Genomic DNA, 10,045 nt, shown 5'->3' with positions numbered 1-10,045 from the left:
TCATTTTGATTGAACCAGAATAGAGATTTGAGCAACCCTGGGATATTTTTATTGTGTGTGCCCTTTAGTGAATTAGAAAACCAGATCTTTTAGTAGATTTTGGGGTCACTGCAGTCAACAGCTTCTTTGTGCTTTCTCTGTTAATCTGGCTCCTAAAAAAAAGGGACTGATCCTTTTGTTTATAAAATCCAAGCAGGCACCACTTGTCTGTCTCCAGGACTAGACACAGGGAGTTGGACCCATTTGATAAAGCAAGGGAAAAGCATCTTTGCCAATAGTCTTGCCAATGTGGAAAAGATGGCTTTAAATCAGGTATTGCAGAGGGTGGTGGTATCAGCTGCTGGTTAATTCAGGGAGCTGGATATTATGGTGGGAAGTACTTAAGGGAAAGCTGAGATAAAGGCCCAGGAAGGATGAAAATAGGGGAGAAAATTATTCTTTTTCCCACGTTTGTGCTCAAATATCTGGAAAAAAAGAGAGAGATCTGCTGCACAGAATTCCTGGAAATGATGGAGATAAAGTGAGACAGAGGTGTGCAATGAATGAAAAGGCAGATAGGTTAGACCAATCTTCCACTTGTTCAGGAATCTGTTTTTCTAGTCAAGAAATTGCTGCTAGGGAGGATTTTTCTCATCCTACTTTGCAGGGTCAAGGAAAGCACCCTTAGAATAGTTTGTTTCAGGGGAGAGTGAGTGTGGAATGTGCATTTTTAGAGTAATTTCCAAGCACAGACAAAGGAATATGACTGGAACTGCACAGGAGAACCAACAATTCCTGCTGTTACTGGAGGTTTTCTTGTTTTCTCATGAGAAAGAGAAAAGAAAGAGGAAGAAAGAGAGAGAGGTGCAGCGGGAAAACAAACAAAAAGACACGGTGTAAAAAAAATTGAGGTCAAGAAAAAAAGGATAAAAGGGGGTGGGACACAAAGACAAAACATCCAGGAAAAAGGAGGAGGAAGATGTGGACTGGTTTTGCCAAATGAGAAATAACCAGGATCTGCAGTGCTGGCTGGGTGTGCAAGAACCTGTCTGCGAGCAAGGGAGAGAAAGGGTGACAGGAAAAGAGAGGGGGGGGGGGTAGAAATTAAAGCAGCAGCAAGCGAAAAATAATCAAAGATAAATAAAGCCGACACAAAAAACGACTTTCATTTTCTCTCGCTGACACTCCAAAGTGAGCCTTAGCAGCAGAGACTTTAATTTGCCTCCTCCCCACAGTCTCAGCCCCGCTGCTTCATCCAAGCCGGGGAGGCTGCGCTGCTCCAAACCTCCAGTACCAATTTATATGCTAATGGCTTTCGTTTGTAAATCAAGGCAGGCTTCGGCAGTGCCTCTCCCCACCCCAAACTCACTGGTGCGAAATGCTGTCCATCTCCACACACAGGGATGGGAATTGCCCGACTCGGAGACACAAAAGACATCAAATCCTAAATAATTGGATCATTGATGGAGCTCATCCCCATGGATTAAGTTGCTGTTTCATCTCAGCCCCTCACCTGCTCAGGAGGAGCCTTTCTAAGAAGTTTTATAATTAGTCAAGCCTGGGAGAGGAAAATAAAGTTCCATTCTTGTTTTCCTCTCTGGCATTCCCTAATTTCCTACTTCAGAGCTCTTCTTGAAAAGACAAGGAAATGGCATCACTTACATTTTCACTTTTGAAAGAGTCTGTGAGCACCTGAACAGGGCAAATTTGCTATGAGCCTGCCCATATCCAGGATGGAATCAAATGGAATTATGAAGGTCCTGGATTTTTCCTGTCTCCTGCTGGAAGACTCCTGAGGGACCAAAGAAAAAAAATCCTGATCTCCCAAAGGAAAAATGCCTCTGAAAGCTTTGAAAGACCAAGAAGCCCGTATTCTAAGCAGAATTAGAATTGTGCTTAATTCAATGCCAGGTTAAAATAAGATATTTTGATCCTTTCTGTTCCCAGGGACAGAATCCCAGGATTATGAATTCAGATAGGCAGAAGGAACATGAATTTGGGTCTTCTCCTCTGGCTGGATTCTCTGCAGAGGACACAAAGGCTCAGTTATTTGAACAGAAAGTCTCTCCCTTGCCAAACAACCTCTGACAATCACTGGCTTCCCACAGGCCAGTGAAAACAGCTTAGTTTGGTACGCCGAGGTTGTTATTTGGAGTAATTAACACCAGTCCTTAACACTCCAGGATTCCTAGACAAATTTCCAGCAATCAATACCAAAAAAAGGGGAAGTCACAGAGCAGTCATGCACTTCTAACTTTAAAGGCAGCCCCAGCTTTAGGGAAGGTTCTTTTTTTTTTTTTTTTCCCCATATATTTTTGCCTAGGATTCTTTCTTGCTGCCGGCTTTTGTGGTTTATGGCATTCAAAGTATTCCCCAGTACGAACTACAGACAGAAGAAACACACTGCTGAGTCCAGGCTGGGCCCACAGGTTCTAAAGATGTCCTTTGGGTGAATTTTCCTCTTTTGAACACAGAAACTTTTAGAAATCCTGCATTAACAGCAATGGATATCAATAACCGAAGACATTCACATTTCCCAGGCTGTAGGTCAGGGCTGCCATGGTCCAGCCCTGCCTCTGATGCCACAGTGTCCTGTCCCTTTATGGGAAGTCATTCCTAATGATTTTCCATGCTGATTTGCATTATTATCTCTATCTTGAGCCTGTGTTAATGCATTTTGCTGCAAATGAGGCTGGCTGGGAGCAGGGTGGGAGATCTGGGGTCACCTGCTAGACCGGGGCCACCATCCTCAGGAGCTCAAGGATCCTGATGCCAAAATGGGGGCAGCTGCTGGATGTACCATGCCCAGCTCCTGGAGAGCCACATTTTGGGTGTGAATATTCCTATTGTTTCAATTCTGGCTGGCTGTGAAGAAGAGGATGGAGCCATCCGTGCTGTGCATGGCTAAGTGAGTGCCGTGTGTGTTGAGGGGGTGTCACGATCCGCTTGTTGTGGGGTGTCGTGATGGTTCTTTTCACCGATCCCGAAAATGCAAAAAGGCAAGCAACAAAGGAGTATCAGTTAATCACAATATAGGCACCTTTATTAGGGGCCAAAACAGTAAATGCGATAGTGGGGATCAGAAATGAGATAAAAGGAGAGAGAGAGAGAGAGAGGGAAGAGGGGGATGGGAATAGCTACCAACACAGGTGAGATCCTCAGTGGTCTGGACGATGGGGATCCGTCCATCATGTCAGGGAAGTCTTCGAAGTTCCGGTCAACTCGGGGGTCCAGTTATAGTCCACAGAGGAAAGAGGGGGGAACATGCAGGACAATGAGAGTCTATTGTGATTGCTGCGGGGGAACAGGTGAGTCCACTGAAACCACCAAGGCAGAACGAACACAATGAAGAATAAGTCCACTGGAATTACTGAAGAAGAACAGGTCATGTCATTGGTGGTTTCCCCTCTCCAGGGGTCTCAGTCTCGATCCTTGGGAAGAGAGTTCTCGATCTCCTTCTGTCACGGTGGTAACGAGGCAGATGAGGGGTCTTCAGTAAGAGACCACTAGAGTCACCCCAAAATTTCACTGGGCTTAAAGGGTGGAGAGTGAGCAAATATGCAGTAGGCCGTTCCTTGCTGGGTCCATGCCAGTTCTTTGCCGATTCCTTGCCAAGTCCTTGCCAACTCCTTGCCAAGTTCTTGCCAGGCCTTGTTCGGAATAGCTAATGTGACAGTACAGCAGTTGCACCTGCACTGTTGTCTTCTCCAAGCCGGAACTGCAGTGGGGGAAGGAGTTTCTCCTTGTGGCAATCAAAAGGCAAAAGGAGAATGAGGGGGGCTTTCAGATGGCCTCTTACAGGGTGCTGCTAAAGGCTCTGCTCTCCAGGCAGTCCATGTCTGTATATTCCTGCTGGCAATACATGATCCCCCCCACTGATTTCCAGACTTGGGAACATGGATCTGGGACAGGAGGAACACCATCAGTGTGGCTGTCTCTACCACCCTTCTATTGAACCAACAAATTCTCCAGATTTTCTCTTGAGCCAACCATGTTTTTGTTTCCCCAGTTCTCCCTCAGATCGGGATTAACACACTTCCAGTTAGGAATCGCATCCTGACTCCCAGTCTTGATTTTTTTCATTTCTATCTTTATAATCAGGCACTCTTTCACCATCAGCATACTTCAGGTTAAAGGATTCAGCCAAGAACCTCTTGACGTGCTTTAAAATTACTAAAGGAGCCAGACTCTCTAAGCCTCACCACGGGGTCTTGGTTCCAAATATTCCTTCCCAGTTGGAATCCCTCTTTTCTGTCCATACTTGTGCTGGTCTCACCATCAAGGAGACATCAGGACTTTAGGCAAACACAGGACTCCTCAGTTCCTGGGGAGCACTCAGTGTTCCAAATGAATTTCACCATGTCCTTGCAAAATATCATCTCCTCTCCTTTGCTGCTACTGGAAAGGCCTTTCCTGGTACACCCCAAGCTTGACATTTTATTTTTCCGTGGTTGGGGATTGCCCTGGATGCATCCAAGCCTCTCTCCCTTGTCGCTCCCATCTGTTGAGCCTCCCAGGCTGCAGCAGCAGCTCCATGCATTTGGTTCTGTGGAATTCTGATCTGTTCCTCTCCCTGCCCTCACCAGGAATCTGCTTCTCCTTGGTGATGTCTCAATCCTTCTCTGTATTGACAGTGTCCTTCAAAGTTTTGCCTCCAAATCTTTTACTGACAAGCAACTTTTTTTTTTTTTATTCCAAGGTTTCATATAAAAAATAAAAATATCAAATAAATCTTCAGCTTAACAGAGACACATTTATATTGATTTGTGTCCTACTCCTATCATAGTTTTTACCGCCTCAGCACTTTTGCTTTATCCACCACGCACATGAATTCCCATTTTCTCCACTAACACCACAACGTTTTGCTGAAAATAGACAAAATATTCTGATTGCAGATCTAATCTCAGGGAAATCAGCTACTTTATTTAGTGAAGATAATTAAATACTAAGGACTCTTTGACTATCTGCGCTGTGTGATCCATTTTCCATTTCCTTTTGTTTTTACTAATTCTTACAATGGGCCCAAAGCCTTGTCTGACACTTAACAGAGATGAGCCTTTGTACACCAAGCTGATTTGCAGTGAGAGCATCAACGAGGCCAATCTTTTAAATAATTTCTTTCTGATAACTAACAATAGGCGCCAGCCCTGAAATCCAACCTTTCCCCATCTCAGGAATCCCTGTCCATGGCAGGGGGAGTTAGATGATCTTTGAGGTCTCTTCCAGCCCAGGCCATTTTTGATTCTATAATTCTCCAATCTTAGGTCAGAAGGGAGTTTAATCTATGGGCAGCAACTGAGACCCAGCAATTCCTTCCTTGCCTTCATCCTTTTCCAGAAAATTTCAGCAGAAGTGGCTGAGAGGATTTTACACCTCAAGGGTAGCAGGGCTTGGCCTGGAGGAGTTTCTGTGGAGGAAGCAGATGGTCAGCATTTAGTCCTTCCCTCCAAGGCTGAATTTTCTGTGTTCAAGTCAAGCTCCTCTGCCTTTCCTCTGTGCTCCCATATTTCCAGCAGGTTGCCAACTCTTTGAAGAGGACATGGCCTCTTATTCCCCATGGAAATGCAAAACACCGACCAGTGATGGAAGCCTGTGTTGGCTGAAGCCTCAAAGCTTCAGTTGCAATGTGAATAATGGCTACACACATGAGATAATGTGAAAAATCTGCCAATTATTTCAGACAATTGATCAAAGCCAAAAAACTCCTGGTATCCATTAAGCAACTCTTTGATTGTCCATCCCCTGAAAACCCTCAGCCCACACAGAGCAGGAGAGGACAACTTCTCTTTTCATTTACTTATTTCTCCTGAAGAGAAACTCCCCTGCACTTCCTTCACTTCCTGCAGAATTTGCCTCCTTCTTTCTCTCCTGCTTTCAAATCACTCCCAATATTTGCATAATTTTCTTTGGTCGTTGCCACACCTTTGCAGAGGTCACTTGTCAAAGTGCTGCTGCGAAGTGTTGTATTTTAATTTTGAATTTCTGTGCCTTTGAAGCTCACATTTTCCATTAGAGAGGAGAAAAAATAGCAGCCTCCATCCTGCTGTGTACTGCATAAATCATAAATCATCACTGAATCATGGAATGGTTTGTGTTGGAACGGACCTTAAAAATCATCTCCTTCCAACCCTCTTCCATGGGCAGGGACATCTTCCACTATCACAGATCCAAACCCTATCCAACCTGGCCTTGGACACTTTAAGGGATGGGGCATCTGCAAATTCTCTGCATAACCTGTGCCAGGGCCTCACTATTCTCATGGGGCGAAATTTCTTCCCAATATCCCATCTAGCTCTGCCCTTCTTCAGTTTAAAACCATTCCCTCATGTCCTGTCACTCCAGGCCCTTGTCTAAATTCCCTCTCCAGCTCTCGGAGCCCCTTTAGGCACTGGAAGGTCTCTCTGACCATCCAGAGCTGACCATCAGGACCATCTGTCCTCTCTTCTCCTCCAAAATCCAACATCTGGCCTTTCTCTCCCAATTTAGAAGTTCAAAGGACTCTCTCAACCTCCTGAGGAGCCAAGAAACATGGCTTTTCAAAGAAACAAACATCTGTGAAGCAGCTGGATGGTGGGGACTTCATTCAGGAGTGTGCTCTTGGGACTTTATCTGCTAAGTAGCCACAGCTCCTGTGGCCCTTGTGGAGGCTGATGGCCTCTTCAGAAGCCATGCTATTCCTTCCTAATCTGCCAAATCTCTTTTTTGTTTGTGCTTTCTGGGACACAGGAGATGAGCAAGGCCCACATCACTGCCCTGGGACTTTTTTGGAAACGATTGAAAATAGATCTCAGTGAACAAGCACCTGGAGATGTTTTCCACAGGGATCCCTTGATGACTCTGACTTCTTCCTGCTACGAGTGGTTTGGGGAAACTGTGAAGGGAAAAAAACAACAACAGTCTTCTTTCTTTATTTCTCTGTTTAGATCTTGTCCCAATAGGAGCTCAGGAAGAGATATTCACCTTAGGCCCTGATTCATCTGGGACACAGACAGGAGCATAGTGAGCCCAAGCACTCCTTGAGTCACAAAAAAGAGAGACTGGAGAGAAAAACCTCCTGTGCTGGTCCTAAATCTCCCTGGAATGTTTTCTTGCTCCACATGGGCCTTTTCCTACATGGGCAGCTGTAGTGAAGGGGTGATTTAGATCACTGAGAGGACCACTGTAAAAAGTATCAGCAAAAGTGGGGTTAATGTGATGTTGTAAAAGCAAGGTTTGCTGTTATTTAATAAATGGAAGAAATGTACAAAGGAAAATTGAGTTGGACTCAAACTAGAAGGATTTACAGAGAGATGTGAGACACAAAAGGGTAAAGGAGACCCTCCCATTGAGTCACAAATTTCAGAGTGCTGTATAAATTCCTGATACAGCCAAGGTGCAGTTAGGTCCAGTCTTAGTCTCAGATTTGGGCAATGGTTTATGTAAAATGGAATTATCCACACAAAGTTTATAATTATTAATGCCAAGTACATGGGTTGGCAATATTACATCATTATTAATTCAGCTTGATATCAGCAACTCACTGAGGATCTGCCACGAGTAAAGATCTCTCCACCTTGGCCAAGGAAGGATCTCTTAGTTAAGGAATCTCAAATGTTGAGGGATGTCCCTGCTCCAGGGGAGACTCTCGTGGCACACAGTCCAGCTGGAATTCAGGGACAACTCAAATGGGACTCATCCAAAGACCCAATACTGGGAAAAGGTCTCTCTACCTTGAGGAGCAACCTTGAGAGGTGTCCCAGCTCCAGGGGAGGAGGTCACTTCCATGGTAGATCACAGAAGGCTCACTTAGGCTGTCCTATTTATGGACCAAAGTGGTGGGCTCAGAGTCAAATTGCATCAAATCGAAATGTATGAATGCAGCTCCTTGTACCCACGAGTTTCTCTGTTCCCTGATAAATGAGCCTTGGAAAAGGCACCTGTTACTCATGCTTTGATCAGTGTTCCAAGCCCACGTGCATCGATGCTCACTATGTCACTCTGCTCCTCTGTGGTTTTCCTGGAGGAGCTCTTGGCTCAGGCTTTGCCTCCTCTGGGTTTTGGGCCAAACTACTGCTGGTTTGGTTAAGGGGTCGAGTGAATCCATCAGAGCAGCCCAGGCAACAGACTTTGCATTTTCTTCCATTTTCAGACTCTTCACAATTTTCCAGCACAGCTGTGTTTTCCCAGTTTAGCAATCAGGACATACAAATTCTTGTGTGTGCAATGTACAATTTATCCACTTCCACAGCATTGCTGTGCTTCATCCATGTGAGATGATGGTGAATTTAGAGAATAGGTTGGGTTGGAAGGGACCTTTGGGATCGTCTCATTCCACCCCCCTGCCATGGCACACCTTCCACTATCCCAGGTTGCTCTAAGCCCCATCCAATCTTTGAACACTTCCAGGGATGGGCCAGCCACAGCTTCTCTGCGTGTCAGGGACTCACCACCCTCACAGAGAAGAATTTCTTCCCAATATTTCCTCTTAATCTCACCTCTTTTAGTTTAAAACCAGTCCCTTTGTCCTTTCATCACCTTTTTACCCATGTAAAAAGTCCTTCTCCCTCATTTTTATAACCATCCTTTAAGTACTGGGAGGCTGCAATGAGGTGTCCCCAGGTGTTCTCTCTTTGCCTCAGGACTAGAGCCTGGGATGGCTGCAAGGCAGGATCACAGGGACACAGGACAGTTCATGGGGACCTCAGGAGTACCTTTCCAAGCTAAACTATTCAGTGACCCTCCCTTGCAGCCCCACCAGTGCAAACCAAAACCACTCTGACCTCCTACACCCACCACCTCTGGCAGTGCTTTCATTTGCAGTCCCACAGTGAGAAGCGCCCCCTCCTTCCAGCCTCCTTTGGTGGGAAGCAGCAGGACCTCCTGAGAGAGCTCTAGGCTAGTGATCCAAGGTTTGGATTCTCCTACTCTCCCAGCCCATCACCTCATGAAGTGCCATGCCCTTCCCTAATGTGACACAATCACTGAATTTTTCAGTTTGGGAAAGATTTTTAAAATCACCAAGTCCAACCCAGCACTGCCAAATCCACGAAGGATCGTGGAATGGCAGATGTAGGATGAGAAACACCTCCATAGGAAGGATGAAGACCTGGGACTCACCATTGAATGCTGCTGTTTGAAGAAATGTTGGATAATGGCTCAGGGAAGGGGGATTGGGCTAAGAGCCTCCAGGCAGCCACACGGCTCTGCAGTCATTCCAGATTTGTCAGGACGTCCACATTATTTCAGCCAGGCCAAGATAAATCATTACATCTGAGGACCTACTGGGCTGTGATGGCTTTGGATGAAGGCTCTGGAGAGCAGCAGTCCTGGAGCCCATTTTCCCAAGATTTAGGCTTCCTGTAGTCCTGGCTATAATCCTAAAATCTAACAGGTGGTGAAGCAGAGTCAGGGAGATAAAGACACAATTTTTTTTTTTTTTTTCTGGAAGATTTCAGCCATTCGAGGATAAGCACCAAGGAAGTGAATAATTTGTTTCTCAATTAATTTTTTTGTCACATTTTGCAAGTGATATCCTCAAACCCCTGTGCACTGAGCCGAGCTCCTGCTCAGACTGTGTCTGGTCCTGCAGGAGGTGCCAGGGAAATCCAGGTGAGGTTGAGTCTTCCAGTACCTGATGGGGGACAACAAAAAACAAAAAAAGAAAAAGAAAAAAAAAAAAAAAAAAAAAAAAAAAAAAAAAAAAAAGGAGAGGTACTTCTTACAAGGGTACTGAGGGATTGGACAAGGGGAATGGCTTTAAGCTGAAGCAGGGTAGAACTAGATTTAGATTAAATATTGGGAAGAAATTCTTCCCTGTGAGGGAAGTGAGGCCCTGGCACAGGTCGTCCAGAGAAGCTGCTCCATCTCTGGAAGTGTTCAAGGCCAGGTTGGACAGGGCTTGGAGCAACCTGGGATAGTGGAAGGTGTCCCTGCCCATGGCAGAGGGGTTGGTACAAGATGATCGTTAAGGTCCCTTCCAACCCAAACCATTCTGGAATTCTGTGATTGGCTTTGCAGGGATGTGGGCAGAGTGGCATCAGAATTACCATGGCCCTGCTGGAAACTTTAACCCCACACTCCTGTCCTG

Source organism: Vidua macroura, chromosome 1, assembly GCF_024509145.1.
Source record: "Vidua macroura isolate BioBank_ID:100142 chromosome 1, ASM2450914v1, whole genome shotgun sequence".
Classification (NCBI taxonomy): Eukaryota; Metazoa; Chordata; class Aves; order Passeriformes; family Viduidae; genus Vidua; species Vidua macroura.
The sequence above is the reverse complement of the archived record's forward strand: the minus strand, read 5'-3'. Positions refer to the sequence as shown.